The following is a 17338-nucleotide window of genomic DNA, read 5'->3' on the forward strand; positions in this document are numbered from 1 at the left end:
GAAAAAACAAAGACAAGCAAAATACCCAAATAACTGGAAGTAAATGGATAAATCGCACAGTGCAAAAATAATGATAAATAATAAAGGGTATTTAGTTAACATAATTTTGATCAAAATAATGTAAAAACAACATGCATTTACATTTTGCATGCACATCAATTTACGTTTCAGTTCAGACTCCGTGACTCCGTGACGTGGCGGGATGGTTTTTACATTATTTTGATCAAAATTATGTTAACTAAATACCCTTTATTATTTATCATTATTTTTGCACTGTGCGATTTATCCATTTACTTCCAGTTATTTGGGTATTTTGCTTGCCTTTGGTTTTTCTCTGTCTAGCGGCCTTATGTGAACATGCATTTACATTTTGCATGCACATCAATTTACGTTTCAGTTCAGACTCCCAGGTTTTTTCTTTGTAGTTTAGAGACTGTTGTTACTGTCCCTGCTTTAAGAGACTGTACTGTTGGGAAGCCTGTTGCTTCAAAAGAGTTAAATTTTAATTCCTAAATCGAAAGGAGAGCTAGACAACATCAAAAATTATAGGCCCATCTTGTTAATAAATACGGACATCAAGATATATTCAAAGATCCTACCAAACCGTCTCTCAGATATTCTTCCTCAGCTAATCAACGACGATCAAATTGGTTTCGTTGGTGGAAGACAAGCTACTGACGGTACTAGGAGATTAATAAATATTATAAAAATAATTAATACCTCTAAACTTCCAGCTACTTTATTAGCGTTAGACGCGGAAAAGGCCTTTGATAGGGTAAACTGGGAATATTTAAAACAGTCACTTATTAAATTCGGCTTTAGTAATCATTTTCTTTCTTCAATTATGGCCCTCTACTCTAATCCCCATGCTAGAATCTATGTAAATAATCAGTTATCCAACTCAATTCCCATCTCAAACGGTACTAGACAGAGTTGCCCTCTCTCTCCCCTACTTTTTGCTCTGGCCATGGAGCCTTTAGCCCAAAAAATTAGGGAAAACCCCAAAATTAAAGGAATCCCTGCCCCATCTCGCCAATTCAAAATAAGCCTTTTTTTGCGGATGACGTAATGCTAACCCTACTAGATCCAACAAATTCTGTGATCGAAGTATCGGAAATACTTGATTCATTTTCACTAATCTCTTATTTCAAAATTAATAATGAGAAATCAAAACTACTCCCTTTTAATTTAAACCAACTTTCAAAAAAATGTACTAAAGCTAAACACGTCTTTCAGCTGGGCAAAAAAAAATATAACATACTGTACCTAGGGATCACTATTTGCAAAGATATTAATTCTATTATTTCCACCAACCTAGAATCTATCAACGACCTCCTATATAAAGAATTAATACATTTCGGCAAACGTGACCTTTCATGGTGGGGGTAAGGTACTTACGGTTAAAATGTTCATTCTACCAAAAATTCTCTATATTTTCCGGAACTTCCCCTTAATCATTCCCCACACATTCATTCTAAAAATTCAAAACCAAATAAATTCCTACATATGGAATAATAACTCACCCTATATTCCATGCGACTATCTGGGCTTGGAAAAAACTTGCAAAGCAAAGGAAAAAAAATCATTCCAGAGATCCTAACCTGAACAAATCTACAATCGTTAAAAATTTCCCATTATCACTCATAGCCTCCTTATACAACTCCTCAATCCCAGATTATTGGGAAAGTAGAGGCTTAAAAAAACTAAAAGACCTTTATGATGGTGTTAATATCTTACCCTTTAAATCCATTAAAATTAAATTTAATTTATCTCCATCTGACTTTTTTCATTACTCTTATATAAAAGAAATTATACTTAAATTTATTTCAGGTAAACTTCTAGTTTCAGAGATCTCAGCAAATCTCATTTGCAATCCGGCTCACAAAATCTTTTGGAGCCTACGCTACATTTATAACGGATTCAACAATGATCTATCATTTAATAAAAATCAGTACATGTTACGTTGGGAAGCGGACTTAAAAAGTACCTTCCACAGCGATCAATGGGAAAACGCACTATCCTACACACAAGCCTCAAATATCTCAATGCCCCTTCAAGAAGCATGTTTTAAGCTCGTCTCGAGATGGTACTACACACCCATCAGGCTTCACCACATAAAATCAAGCAACTCTCCTCTGTGCTGGAGAAATTGTGGCCTTAGAGGCGATCTCATGCATCTTTTTTGGAGCTGCCCCAAAATTCACAGTCTGTGGGCTCAGATATCCATTCTGGTAAATGACCTTTTGGATAAACCTATCATTCTTTCCCCTCAAATGGTCCTATTATCCATAGGTTTAGAATCTCTTAGTACTTTCGAAAGATCTACTAATCCACTTATTTTTAGTCTGTAAAAATACCCTGGCATTCTACTGGAAGAAGCCAAACATCTCTTCATTAGAGGACTTGGTCGAGAAAATGAACTTGCACAGGACATACGAATACAGATTTGCTTTCATTAACAATAGTGTGTCTAAGTTTTCAAAAAAATGGGATATTTGGACAGCTAAATTCCCTTATGTTTCACAAATCCCCTGCAAAGCTATAGTATCTGTATCCTAAATAGCCTACCCATTTATGATATTCTGTACTTTTCTTGTAACGTTATTAGTTTTTTTTTCCTGTCATTACTTTGTTATAATGGTTTATCTTTGTCATTTTATGTGATTAACAACATTTGTCGATTCAATTTCTTCCCCCTTCCCTTTTTTTTTCTCCTCAACCCCCAATATTCCTCCTACCCACGATCCCTTGTTCTCCTTCCATCCCTTGTACCCCCTCCCCTTTTCCCAAGTCATTCCTATTGTTATTATTACCCTGTTCCTTAATTGCCTGTAAGGCTATGTGTCCACGTTGCAGAAATGAAGCAGAAATTTTCTGCTTCATTTCTGCATGTCCTCTGCCGGATAAACGCTTTCGGAATTCCGCACTCGTTTATCGTGCGTTTATCCCGCGATTTCCACATGCGGAATTGCCTTGCGTGTTTTATTGCATTGCAAAGGCAATTCCGCTTGCAGAAACGCAAAATTAATGAACATGCTGCGGATTTTTCCCCGCAGCAAAATCCGTGGCATGGGCATTGAACCTGCGGAATCCCCTTGGGGACCATGGGGTGCGGATTACCAAGCGTTTACCAAGCGTATACGCTGCGGAAATTCCGCAGCATATCCGCTTGAAATTCGCTACGTGGACACATAGCCTTAAACTTTGAATAATAATAATAAAAATTATTATAAAACAAAAGAGTTAAATTGTACTGGCCGTGCTAGATTAAACTCTACTGTTCAACTGTTCATGAAGACTCTTGTCAGATGTGTTTGGTCAGCAAGTGAATCCATCTACGTATCTGTGCCTAAGGGTCAATACCCCTGTATGACTGAGAGAAGTTGCATCATATGGTCGCCCTGAGTAATGGTTCTCCCAGGATTCCAAAGAATTCATGAAACCTGTATCGCCCATTTCTGAACCTAGCGGCATGCGTGTAACAAATGTCCCCCCATCCTGGTCCACCTTCCTGGTGTAATGTCCCCCCATCCTGGGCCCCCTTCCTGGTGTAATGTCCCCCCATCCTGGGCCCCCTTCCTGGTGTAATGTCCCCTCATCCTGGGCCTCCTTCCTAGTGTAATGTCTCCTCATCTTGGGCCCCCTTCCTGGTGTAATGTCCCCTCATCCTGGGCCCCCTTCCTGGTGTAATATCCCCCCATCCTGGGCCCTCTTCCTGGTGTAATGTGCCCCCATCCTGGGCCCCCTTCCTGGTGTAATGTACCCCCATCCTGGGCCCCCTTCCTGGTGTAATGTTCCCCCATCCTGGACCCCCTTCCTGGTGTAATGTCCCCTCATCCTGGGCCCCCTTCCTGGTGTAATGCCTCCCATCTTGGGCCCCCTTCCTGGTGTAATATTCCCTGTTCTTATCCAACACATTTCAACAAACCAAACGATTCTTCTTACTTTCTACCGCTCTTGCAATGCATGGTGTCGTCTTCTATAACCAGGGCAGGGGCTGGCCGGTGACGTTGGCTTCCCCAGCCGAACGCCTGACATCACTGCCATGCACTGCCCGTGACTGGAAATGCCGACGTCGGCTGCCGAACACTGATTGATCAGCGGCGTGTACTGTAATGCAGGGAGCTGTCAGGTCTCTGCGCCACAATACATTTCAGCTGAATGTGCGTCTGATGCCCGCCGACACCAGCTGAATTAGGTTCTTGTGTCGTTATCCCCCCCTCGGCCCTCCTGCATGGGATCCGTCGCGGTTTCACCCTCTGCGACCCTGATCGTTTCGCGCTGTTTTTATAGGGTGCGGTCTTATGTCTGACAACCTCTCACACATGTAGACAAGCTGGTTGTCTGCAGTAATGTATGAGCTGGTGCTGTAGTGTTTCACATGTGGAGCTCATGGTTGTAGGATATCGCCATATTACCCTGCTCTACAGCCAAATTGGTTCAGAGACGAATACAGTTGAACATAACTAATTTTGTGTTGCTGAAAATTAATCTGAGGCTTAAATTTGCTGATTATCTCTAATTTTCAAGATCCAGAGGAGGTTGTAATTACTGATGACACCTTTCATGCTGCTTATAGAAACATTGCGTCGTTATTTCCTCCTCATTATTGCATCGTTAGTGTCTCGTCTATTACATCATCTATTTAGTATCTTGAGCCTTCAGTCTTCTAACATCTTAGGGCGACCAATCAAAAAACGCCAACTCAGCTCCGATGACGTCATCCCGATTACAGCCGCATCACCTACTTTTATAATTGTTGCTCACTGTGTAAGGTATACAGTTTCATGATTTTTTTAGCATATTGATACGTTTCTATAGTTTTTTTTTCAGATATCCCTCGTTCTTGCAGTAACAATGCGGATAGTTTTTGCTACATATGCGGAGAAGTCCCTTCTGCGTTACAAAGGCAAAACTTGACTACCATGATAAGGAAAGCCTACAACCTGTATTTTGGCTGCAGAATAGGAGATAAGGACAAGAGTTGGGCAGCAATAGATGTGCATCACATCTTACCCAGTGGTTGCATCAGACGGGGCAATCTATGTCTATTACTGTCTCAGTGATCTGGAGAGAGCCAACCGACCACGCTATCAATTGCTATTTTGGCATGGTTCCCCCCCATTAGGAAAGGAGTTTCAAGGAAGAAGTGGACTTTACAGTATCCAAACCTTCCATCTGCAATACTCTCAGTAGCACATACAGAAGAACTGCCGGATCCAAAAAGCACCAGAAACATTGTCAGTCGAGTCAAGTGAGGAAGAAGAGGGCGCTTGATGTCATGAAGCATCTTCCTCTCACGACCCGGACTTTCTGTCAACAACTTCACCTGAACCAAACCTTATAACACAAAGTGAACTGAACCATCTTGTTAGAGATTTGGATCTGCCCAACAATAAGGCTGAGCTCTTAGGTTCCCGGCTACAGAAGTGGGATCTCCTAGCGGGGCAGCGTTCAGATTTCTTTGTTTCGCAAGTGTGATAAAGATCTTGTCCAATACTTCTTCATGGAGGGCGATCTTGTGGCAACAACATCAAAAGTTTAATGGAAGCTCTGAAGAGAATCCAAAGGAATGGAGGCTCTTCATCGATTCCTCCAAAACAAACCTAAAAGCCGTCTTGCTGCATAATGGCAATGCTCTACCTTCAATCCCAGCTGGTTCTGCCTATGACAACCTGAAACAGCTGTTGAGGTGTCTCAACTATGGCCAACATTTGCGGCCCCTCTGTGGTGATGTAAAGGTGGTTGTCCTCTTACTTGGTCTCCACAGTCCTGCTGCTTTCTGTGTGAGTGGGATAGTCGTGCAAGAAAATATCACTGCAATAAGAGACCGGAGTCTCCAACATTCACTTCATCCAGCACTTGTGAACCCACATAAGATTTTGTTACCACCATTGCATATCTAGTTGGGCCAAATGAAGAACTTTGTGAAGGCAATGGATAAAAATGCAAAAGCGTCAAGTATCTCATTGATAAATCTCCAAGGTTGAGTGAAGCAAAGATAAAGGAAGGAGTCTTCATTGGACCTCAGATTTGGAAGCTTCTTCAAGATGAGGAGTTTCTCCGCTTGTTGTAGGACAAGGAAAAGGCTGTTTGGGTAGCATTCACATTAGTGGGAACTCAAAAGCAGAAAACTAGGAAGAGTTGGTGGAAAATCTCAAAACATATTCGGATCTTGGCTGTAACATGTCCTTAATAAAGATCCATTTCTTACATTCACATCTAGACTTTTTTTCCACCAAACTGCGGAGCAGCGAGTGGAAGATTTCACCAAGATATTGCGGCTATGGAGAAAAGAGATCAAAGAAAATGGATCCATCAATGCTGCAGATTACTGAGGACGATTGTAAGACATGAACAGATGGAGGAGGACAAGAGACAAGAAAAAAAAGAGTCGTCACTGCGGAGCGAATGTTGTAGAGCAATTACTTAGTTTCCTCTAAATATTAGAAAACTGTCACAAAATATTCTGCATCTTTATATTTGCAAACATAAAGTTTCAAAGTAATGAAACTTTTCTGCATTAATTCTACATAGCAGTAAAAGGAAAACTGATATAGAAACAAGAGACAACTATAATTCGTCATTGTCAGATTAGACTTCAGGAGGTGAAAATCATTAAGAAAATGGCTCCTTCATAACTGAACCGGACGACGTCTGACAATATGGAGAACAGTCTGCCGGGTCACTTATTTTGTCTGTCCGTTTCTGTTACTTTGTGTCGGTGGCAGTAGGAGGTGATTATTGTAATTTGTGTGGGTGAATTGGATTTATCCAGGGTAATAACGCCACAATTTGCTCTATTAGCGATGCCGGTGGTGATTTCCGCGGCCGGGGCTGTGCCGGGGACATTGACTGCTTTCTAATGATTACCGGTTCAACCTCAGGCTTCACAATGCAGCCGGTGATTGCCCTGACGCATTGACTTCCTGCCAATGAAGGGCTATCGAGTGGCCGCACGGCAGCGAGACCCTCATTGTGTTGTGATGATAAAACCATTTATATGGAGAAAGTAGATGTAATGGCCGGGCCCGGGCGCCGCTCTGCAGCTGCTGCATTTAAAAAAATCATTCTGAGCATTTAAGGTGGATATAAAGGCAGGTAATTATTTGGGTCAACTGCGCGGCGGGCTCAGAAATCAGCCGGCGCTCCCTCTGTCTGAACACAGGCCTCATTGTGTTCTGAGCGGAGAACGCGGCTCATCACCTCAATAGTCCTGATTGCACCATTATTCCCTTTCTCTTCTCAGTTTTGTCCTTTCAAAGTGCAACTTACAAAGCGCGACATCGGCTGCCGCCATATAATGTACAGGACGACAATATCTGACTCCTGTAGGAAGGTCTCCAGCATAGAAGGCCAAGGATAGTTTCAGTGGTGTCATAATGGGATGACCCTGCTGCCCCTGCCCCTTAATGATGAGATGACCCGGTTCACTCACCTCCTAATGATGAAATAACCCTGCCCACTAATTATTACTTAACCTCACCCACTAATGATATGACCCTGCTGACCCACCTCCTAATAAGATGTCTGCTGACCCGGCCTCCTTATGATGAGATGACTCTGCTGACTCCTCCCAATGAGATGACACCATCCCTAATGATGAAATGACTCTGATCCAACCCCCTAATGCCATGACTCACTGCCGCATCTCGTCTGATGCCAGTCGTCACATTGCATATAGTCAGGATATATACGCTCCTAGGACCACCGACACTGCAGCTCTCCTCGGACCACCGTCACTGCCGCATCTCGTCTGTTACCAGTTGTCACATTGCATATAGTCAGGATATATAAGTCCTTCGGACTGCCGTCACTGCAGCTTCTCGTCTGATCCCAGTCGTCACATTGTATATAGTCAGGATATATACGCTCCTCAGACCGCCGTCACTGCAGCTTCTCGTCTGTTACCTTTCGTCACATTGTATATAGTCAGGATATATACGCTCCTCGGACCGCCATCACTGCAGTTTCTCGTCTGTTACCTTTCGTCACATTGTATATAGTCAGGATATAAACGCTCTTCGGACCACCCTCACTGCAGCTTCTCGTCTGTTACCAGTCGTCACATTGCATATAGTCAGGATATATAAGTCCTTCGGACTGCCGTCACTGCAGCTTCTCGTCTGTTCCCAGTCGTCACATTGTATATAGTCAGGATATATACGCTCCTCAGACCGCCGTCACTGCAGCTTCTCGTCTGTTACCTTTCGTCACATTGTATATAGTCAGGATATATACGCTCCTCGGACCGCCATCACTGCAGTTTCTCGTCTGTTACCTTTCGTCACATTGTATATAGTCAGGATATAAACGCTCCTCGGACCACCCTCACTGCAGCTTCTCGTCTGTTACCAGTCGTCACATTGCATATAGTCAGGATATATAGGCCCCTCGGACCGCCATCACTGCAGCTTCTCGTCTGTTCCCAGTCGTCACATTGTATATAGTCAGGATATATACGCTCCTCGGACCGCCGTCACTGCAGCCTCTTGTTTGTTACCTTTCGTCACACAGTTTATAGTCAGGATATATACGCTCCTCGGACCGCCGTCACTGCAGCTTCTCATCTGTTACCAGTCGTCACATTGTATATAGTCAGGATATACGCCCCTCGGACTGCTGTCACTGCAGCTTCTCGTCTGTTACCAGTTGTCGCATTGTATATAGTCAGGATATATAAGCTCCTCGGACCACCGACACTGCAGCTTCTCGTCTGTTACCAGTCGTCACCTTGTATATAGTCAGAATATATATGCTCCTCAGACCACCGTCACTGCAGCTTCTCGTCTGTTCCCAGTCGTCACATTGTATATAGTCAGGATATATACGCTCCTCAGACCGCCGTCACTGCAGCTTCTCGTCTGTTATCAGTCGTCACCTTGTATATAGTCAGAATATATATGCTTCTGGGACCACCGACACTGCAACGCTCCTCGGACAACCGATACTGCAGCTTCTCATCTGTTACCAGTCGCCACCTTGTATAAAGTCAGGATATATACGCCCCTTGAACTGTCGCATCTCGTCTGTTACCAGTCGTTGCATTGTATATAGTCAGGATATATACGCTCCTCGGACCACCGTCACTGCCGCATCACGTCTGTTACCAGTCGTTACATTGTATATAGTCAGGATATATAGGCTCCTCGGACCGCCATCACTGCAGCTTCTCATTTGTTACCAGTCGTTGCATTGTATATAGTCAGGATATATACGCCCCTTGAACCGCTGTCACTGCAGCTTCTCGTCTGTTCCCAGTCGTTACATTGTATATAGTCAGGTTATATACGCTCCTCGAACCACCGTCACTGCCGCATCACGTCTGTTACCAGTCGTTACATTGTATATAGTCAGGATATATACGCTCCTCGGACCACCGTCACTGCAGCTTCTAGTCTGTTACCAGTCATCACATTGTATATAGTCAGGATATATATGCCCCTCGGACCACCGTCACTGCAGCTTCTCGTCTGTTACCAGTCGTTACTTTGTATATAGTCAGGATATATATACTCCTCGGACCGCCGTCACTGCCGCACCTCGTCTGTTACCAATCGTCACATTGCATATAGTCAGGATATATACGCCCCTTGAACCGCCATCACTGCCGCATCTCGTCTGTTACCAGTCGTCACATTGTATATAGTCAGGATATATACGCCCCTTGGACCGCCGTCACTGCCGCATCTCGTCTGTTACCAGTCGCCCCATTGTATATAGTCAGGATATATACACTCCTCGGACCGCCATCACTGCAGCTTCTCGTTTGTTACCAGTCGTCACATTGAATATAGTTAAGATATATACGCCCCTCGGACCACCATCACTGCAGCTTCTCGTCTGTTACCAGTCGTTGCATTGTATATAGTCAGGAGATATACGCCCCTTGAACCGTCGTCACTGCCGCATCGCGTCTGTTACCAGTTGTCACATTGTATATAGTCAGGATATATACGCTCCTCGGACCGCCGTCACTGCAGCTTCTCTTCTGTTACCAGTCATCACATTGTATATAGTCAGGATATATACGCTCCTCGGACCGCCATCACTGCAGCTTCTCGTTTGTTACCAGTAGTTGCATTGTATATAGTCAGAATATATACGCTCCTCGGACCGCCTTCACTGCAGCTTCTCTTCTGTTACCAGTCATCACATTGTATATAGTCAGGATATATACGCTCCTCGGACCACCGTCACTGCAGCTTCTCGTTTGTTACCAGTCGTTGCATTGTATATAGTCAGGATATATACGCTCCTTGGACCACCGTCACTGCAGCTTCTAGTCTGTTACCAGTCGTCACATTGTATATAGTCAGGATATATACGCCCCTCGGACCGCCGTCACTGCAGTTTCTCGTCTGTTACCAGTCGTTACATTGTATACAGTCAGGATATATAGTCTTCTTGTGCAAAGTGGCTTCGGAGATAAGTGGCAGTTATTTCAGAGGCAGTTAGTCAGGGCAGGAGTCAGGTAACCAACACTTTGACCACTTACTCTCTATTAACTATGTTTTTGTTACCGCTCACTTTTCCTTCTATAGTCCTCCACTTTCTATTAACCCCTCAAATCCCTACACCTAGTAAGGAACTTTTCATCTCTCCCTCCATCCTCCCCATTCATCTCACCATCTCCTCCGAATTATTCCTCAACATTCAATCCTGGATCTCCAAACACAGACAGCCACCTCATGCTCTCTCCTGCTCCCACCTGCTAACACTTTCTCTGCTCCTCCTCACTGCTGGAGATATCGCTCCAAATCCTGGTCCTCCTCGCCATATCCCCACAGTTACTTCTACCTCCTATCCACGACCTTCCACAAACTGTCGCAACCCTTCTAACCTCATACCCATCCAACTAATCCCCACTTCCTCAGCTGCTCTAACAGGAGCTCTATGGAATGCTCGCTCTGTCTGCAACAAACTCTCCTACATCCACGACCTTTTCATTACTATCAAACTTTCCTTCCTCGCCATTACCGAAACCTGGCTCACCCCCTCTGACACAGCCTCCCCAGCTGCACTTTCATATGGCGGATTCCACCTTTCCCACACCCCCCCGCCCCAACGGCAAACATGGTGGAGGCGTAGGTTTTCTCCTGTCAGATACCTGCGCTTTCACCCAAATATCACTGCCACCCTCCGTTACACTCCCCTCTTTTGAGGTGCACTGTGTGCACATCTATTCCCTCTCTGACCTCCAACTGGACGTCATTTACCGACCCCCAGGGCTAGCCACCACTTTCTTCGACCACTTCACTACCTGGCTGCTTCACTTCCTTTCCACTGACATCCCCACTATCATCATGGGCGACTTCAACATCCCCATTGACACTTCCCACTCGTCTGTCTCTAAGCTTCTATCCCTCACTTCCTCCTTTGGCCTCGCTCATTGGTCTTTGGCAGCTACTCATAAAGATGGCCACACTCTGGACCTCATCTTCACCCGCCTCTGTTCCCTATCTAACATCTCTAACTCACCCTTCCCTCTCTCTGACCGCAACCTCCTCACATTCTCTACCCTCTCCTCTCCAGGTGCACAATCTCCAATCCATAAACTTACACACGCTCGCAGAAACCTCAAACACCTTGACCTACACTCACTCTCTGAATCCATCCTCCCTCTCACAGACATAAATTCCTTACACAATGCCGCTTCATAAAACACCACAATAGCTGCAGCTCTCGACTCGATCGCCCCTCTCACACATACCAAATCTCGCACAATCAACAGGCAACCCTGGCACACCAAACTTACTAAAGAACTGCGACGGGCCTCCGGGGTTGCGGAGCGGAGATGGAAACGGTCTCACTCCATCGAGCACTTCATCGCATTCAAACAATCCCTCACTACTTTCAAGTCCGCACTCACTACAGCAAAACAAACCTACTTCTCATCTCTCATATCCTCCCTGTCTCACAACCCTAAACAGCTATTCAACACCTTCAATTCTCTCCTTCGTCCCCCAGCGCCTCCTCCCTCTTCTCTCATCTCAGCCGAAGACTTTGCCTCATTCTTCAAGCAGAAGATTGACACCATCAGACAAAGCTTTTGCCTAAAATCCGCACAACCCCTTCTCATATCTACTCAACCTTCCTCCTCCAAACCCCACTTTTCCACCATTACAGAAGGTCAAGTCTCCTCCTTACTCTCCAAATCACACCTCACCACCTGCAAACTTGACCCAATCCCATCCCACCTCATCCCTAACCTTACCACAGTCTTCATCCCAACCCTAACCCACCTCTTCAACCTGTCACTAACAACTGGTGTCTTCCCCTCATGTTTCAAACATGCCACAATCACACTCATCCTCAAAAAGCCCTCCCTTGACCCATCCTCTCTGACTAGCTACCGCCCCATATCACTTCTCCCCTTTGCTTCAAAACTACTAGAACAACATGTCCATCTTGAACTGTCCTCCCACCTCTCCTCCTGTTCCCTCTTCGACCGCCTACAATCTGGCTTCCGACCGCACCACTCGACTGAAACTGCCCTGACCAAAGTCACCAATGACCTACTAACTGCCAAATCCAAGCGACACTACTCCATCCTCCTCCTTCTGGACCTGTCATCTGCCTTCGACACAGTGGACCATTCCCTCTTACTACAGATTCTCTCATCTCTTGGCATCACAGACTTGGCCCTATCCTGGATCTCCTCATACCTAACAGACAGGAAATTCAGCGTCTCCCACTCACGCACCACCTCCTCATCTCGCCCCCTATCTGTCGGTGTCTCCCAAGGTTCAGTTCTAGGACCCCTGCTCTTTTCCATCTACACCTTCGGCCTGGGACAGCTCATAGAGTCTCATGGCTTTCAGTATCACCTCTATGCTGATGACACACAGATCTACCTCTCTGGACCCGATATCTCCTCCCTACTAACCAAAATCCCACAATGTCTGTCCGCCATTTCATCCTTCTTCTCTGCCAGATTTCTAAAACTCAACATGGATAAAACAGAGTTCATCATCTTTCCACCCTCTCATTCATATCCCCCATCTGACCTATCCATCAACGTCAATGGCTGCCCACTCTACCCAGCCCCCAAGCTCGCTGCCTCGGGGTAACCCTGGACTCTGATCTTTCCTTCAAACCACATATCCAAGCCCTTTCCACTTCCTGCCGACTCCAACTCAAAAATATCTCCCGGATCCGTGCATTCCTCAGCAAAGACTCTGCAAAAACACTAGTGCATGCCCTCATCATCTCCCGCCTCGACTACTGCAACCTCCTGCTCTGTGGCCTCCCTTCCAACACTCTTGCGCCCCTCCAATCTATCCTAAACTCTGCTGCCCGACGAATCCACCTGTCCCCCCGCTATTCCCCGGCCTCTCCTCTCTGTCAATCCCTTCACTGGCTCCCCATTGCCCAGAGACTCCAGTTCAAAACCCTAACCATGGCATACAAAGCCATCCACAACCTGTCTCCTCCATGCATCTGTGACCTAGTCTCCCAGTACTTACCTGCACGCAACCTCCGATCCTCACAAGATCTCCTTCTCTACTCCCCTCTTATCTCCTCTTCCCACAATCGCATACAAGATTTCTCCCGTGCATCCCCCCTACTCTGGAACTCTCTACCCCAACACATCAGACTCTCGCCTATCGTGGAAGCCTTCAAAAGAAACCTGAAGACCCACCTCTTCCGACAAGCCTACAACCTGCAGTAACCACCGCCCCACCACATTACTGCATGACTTCCTCTACCCTCACCTACTGTATCCTCACCCATCCCTTGTAGACTGTGAGCCCTCGCGGGCAGGGTCCTCGCTCCTCCTGTACCAGTCGCTGACTCATTTTGTTAAGACTATGTAAATGTTTTTGCTATGTATATCCCTATCACATGTAAAGCGCCATGGAATAAATGGCGCTATAATAATAAATAATAATAATATATATACTCCTCGGACCGCCGTCACTGCCGCATCTCGTCTGTTACCAGTCGCCCCATCTATAATATAACGGGAGATGCGTGTCTCTGTCCGAAGCCTCGATAGACTGCGCATGCGTGACGCGCAGTCTGGCTCCAGACAGAAGACCGCATCCAGCCGTTACAGGTAAGAGGAGGTGTATGGCGTCAGAGATCGAGGTATGCGAAGACACTGAACGCACACTGCTATCTCCGGCGCCATACTTACATACTTACCTGACCGGGAGGAGCGTTGCCGCGGCGCCTCTCTTCAGCGGAGACCGGGGGCAGAGTGAGGCGTCGGACCGGCGCGTGCGCATAGCGCTATCCGGCGCCATTTTACTGAAGACACATTTACAGTGTGTCTTCAGCAAAATGGCGCCGGACACCGCGGTGCTCTGTCGCCGCACTCCTCCCCCGGCCTCCGGCAGAACAGGGCGCTGCAGCGCTGGAGTACAGAGAAGAAAGGTGAGCATAACTGTTTATTTTTTTGGGGATGTGTGTATAGTGGGGGGGGGGGGGTGAGGGGTGCCACGCATACCGGGATTAGGGGAGCCATGCATACCAGAATAGGGATGAGGGGAGCCATGCATACCAGGATTGGGGATGAGGGGTGCCATGCATACCAGAATAGGGATGAGGGGAGCCATGCATACCAGGATTGGGGATGAGGGGTGCCATGCATACCAGGATTGGGGATGAGGGGTGCCACGCATACCAGGATTGGGGATGAGGGATGCCACGCATACCAGGATTGGGGATGAGGGGTGCCACGCATACCAAAATAGGGATGAGGGGAGCCACGCATACCGGGATTGGGGATGAGGGGTGACGCGCATACCGGGATTGGGGATGAGGGGTGACACGCATACTGGGATTGGGGATGAGGGGTGACACGCATACCAGGATTGGGGATGAGGGGTGCCACGCATAATGGGATTGGGAATGAGGAGTGCCACGCATACCGGGATTGGGGATGAGGGGTGCCACGCATAATGGGATTGGGGATGAGGGGAGCCACGCATACCGGGATTGGGGATGAGGGGTGCCACGCATACCAGAATAGGGATGAGGGGAGCCACGCATACCGGGATCGGGGATGAGGGGTGCCACGCATACCAGGATTGGGGATGAGGGGTGATACGCATGCCAGGATTGGGGATGAGGGGTGACACGCATACCAGGATTGGGGGTGAGGGGTGCCATGCATACCAGGATTGGGATGAGGGGAGCCACGCATACCGGGATTGAGGATCAGGGGTGCCACGCATACCAGGATTGGGGATGAGGGGTGACACGCATACCAGGATTGGGGATGAGGGGTGACACGCATACCAGGATTGGGGATGAAAGGTGCCACGCATACCACGATAGGGGATGAGGGGTGCCACGCATACCGGGATTGGGGATGAGGGGTGCCACGCATACCGGGATTGGGGATGAGGGGTGCCACGCATACCGGGATTGGGGATGAGGGGTGCCACGCATACCAGGATTGGGGATGAGGGGTGCCACGCATACCAGGATTGGGGATGAGGGGTGACACGCATACCAGGATTGGGGATGAAGGGTGCCACGCATACCAGGATTGGGGATGAGGGGTGATACGCATACCAGGATTGGGGATGAGGGGTGATATGCATACCGGGATTGGGGATGTGGGGTGCCACGCATAATGGCATTGGGGATGAGGGGAGCCACGCATACCGGGATTGGGGATGAGGGATGCTACGCATACCAGGATTGGGGATGAAAGGTGCCACGCATACCAGGATTGGGGATGAGGGATGCCATGCATACCAGAATAGGGATGAGGGGTGCCACGCATACCAGAATAGGGAGGAGGGGTGCCACGCATACCAGAATAGGGATGAGGGGTGCCACGCATACCAGGATTGGGGATGAGGGGTGCCACGCATACCAGGATTGGGGATGAGGGGTGCCACGCATACCGGGATTGGGGATGAGGGGTGCCACGCATACCGGGATTGAGGATGAGGGGTGCCACGCATAATGGGATTGGGGATGAGGGGAGCCACGCATACCGGGATTGGGGATGAGGGGTGCCACGCATACCAGAATAGGGATGAAGGGTGCCATGCATACCAGGATTGGATATGAGGGGTGCCACGCATACCAGGATTGGGGATGAGGGGTGACACACATACCAGGATTGGGGATGAGGGGTGCCATGCATACCATGATTGAGGATGAGGGGTGCCACGCGTACCAGAATAGGGATGAGGGGTGCCACGCATGCCAGAATAGGGATGAGGGGTGCCACGCATACCAGAATAGGGATGAGGGGTGCCACGCATACCGGGATTGGGCATGAGGGGTGCCATGCATACCAGGATTGGGGATGAGGGGTGCCACGCATACCAGAATAGGGATGAGGGGTGCCACGCATGCCAGAATAGGGATGAGGGGTGCCACGCATACCAGAATAGGGATGAGGGGTGCCACGCATACCTGGATTGGGGATGAGGGGTGCCACGCATACCGGGATTGGGGATGAGGGGTGCCACGCATACCGGGATTGGGGATGAAGGGAGCCACGCATACCAGGATTGGGGATGAGGGGTGCCACACATACCGGGATTGGGGATGAGGGGTGCCACGCATACCGGGATTGGGGATGAGGGGTGCCACGCATACTGGGATTGGGGATGAGGGGTGCCACGCATACTGAGATTGGGGATGAGGGGTGCCACGCATACCGGGATTGGGGGTGAGGGGTGCCACGCATACCAGAATAGGGATGAGGGGTGCCACGCATACCAGAATAGGGATGAGGGGTGCCACACATACCGGGATTTGGGATGAGGGGTGCCACGCATACCAGAATAGGGATGAGGGGTGCCATGCATAACGGGATTGGGGATGAGGGGTGCCACGCATACCGGGATTTGGGATGAGGGGTGCCACGCATACCGGGATTGGGGATTAGGGGTGCCACGCATACCAGGATAGGATGGTGGGGGCAGCACAAATACCAGGAGGGGGCAGCACATACCAACATGGGAGACCATATACCAATAAAAATGCTCGCCACCCGGGCGTAGAACGGGTTCAATAGCTAGTTGTATATAGTCAGGATATATACGCCCCTCGGACCGCCGTCACTGCAGCTTCTCGTCTGTTACCAGTCGTCGCATTGTATATAGTCAGGATATATACGCTCCTCGGACCGTCGTCACTGCCGCACCTCGTCTGTTACCAGTCGTCACATTGTATATAGTCAGGATACATACGCCCCTTGAACAGCCGTCACTGCCGCATCATGTCTGTTACCTGTTGTTACATTGTATATAGTCAGGATATATACGCCCCTTGAACCGTCGTCACTGCCGCACCTCGTCTGTTACCAGTCGTCACATTGTATATAGTCAGGATATATACGCCCCTTGAACAGCCGTCACTG

The sequence above is a fragment of the Phyllobates terribilis genome, unplaced genomic scaffold (assembly GCF_046119375.1).
Source record: "Phyllobates terribilis strain yellow unplaced genomic scaffold, ASM4611937v1 Scaffold_7__3_contigs__length_470593459, whole genome shotgun sequence".
Taxonomy (NCBI): Eukaryota; Metazoa; Chordata; class Amphibia; order Anura; family Dendrobatidae; genus Phyllobates; species Phyllobates terribilis.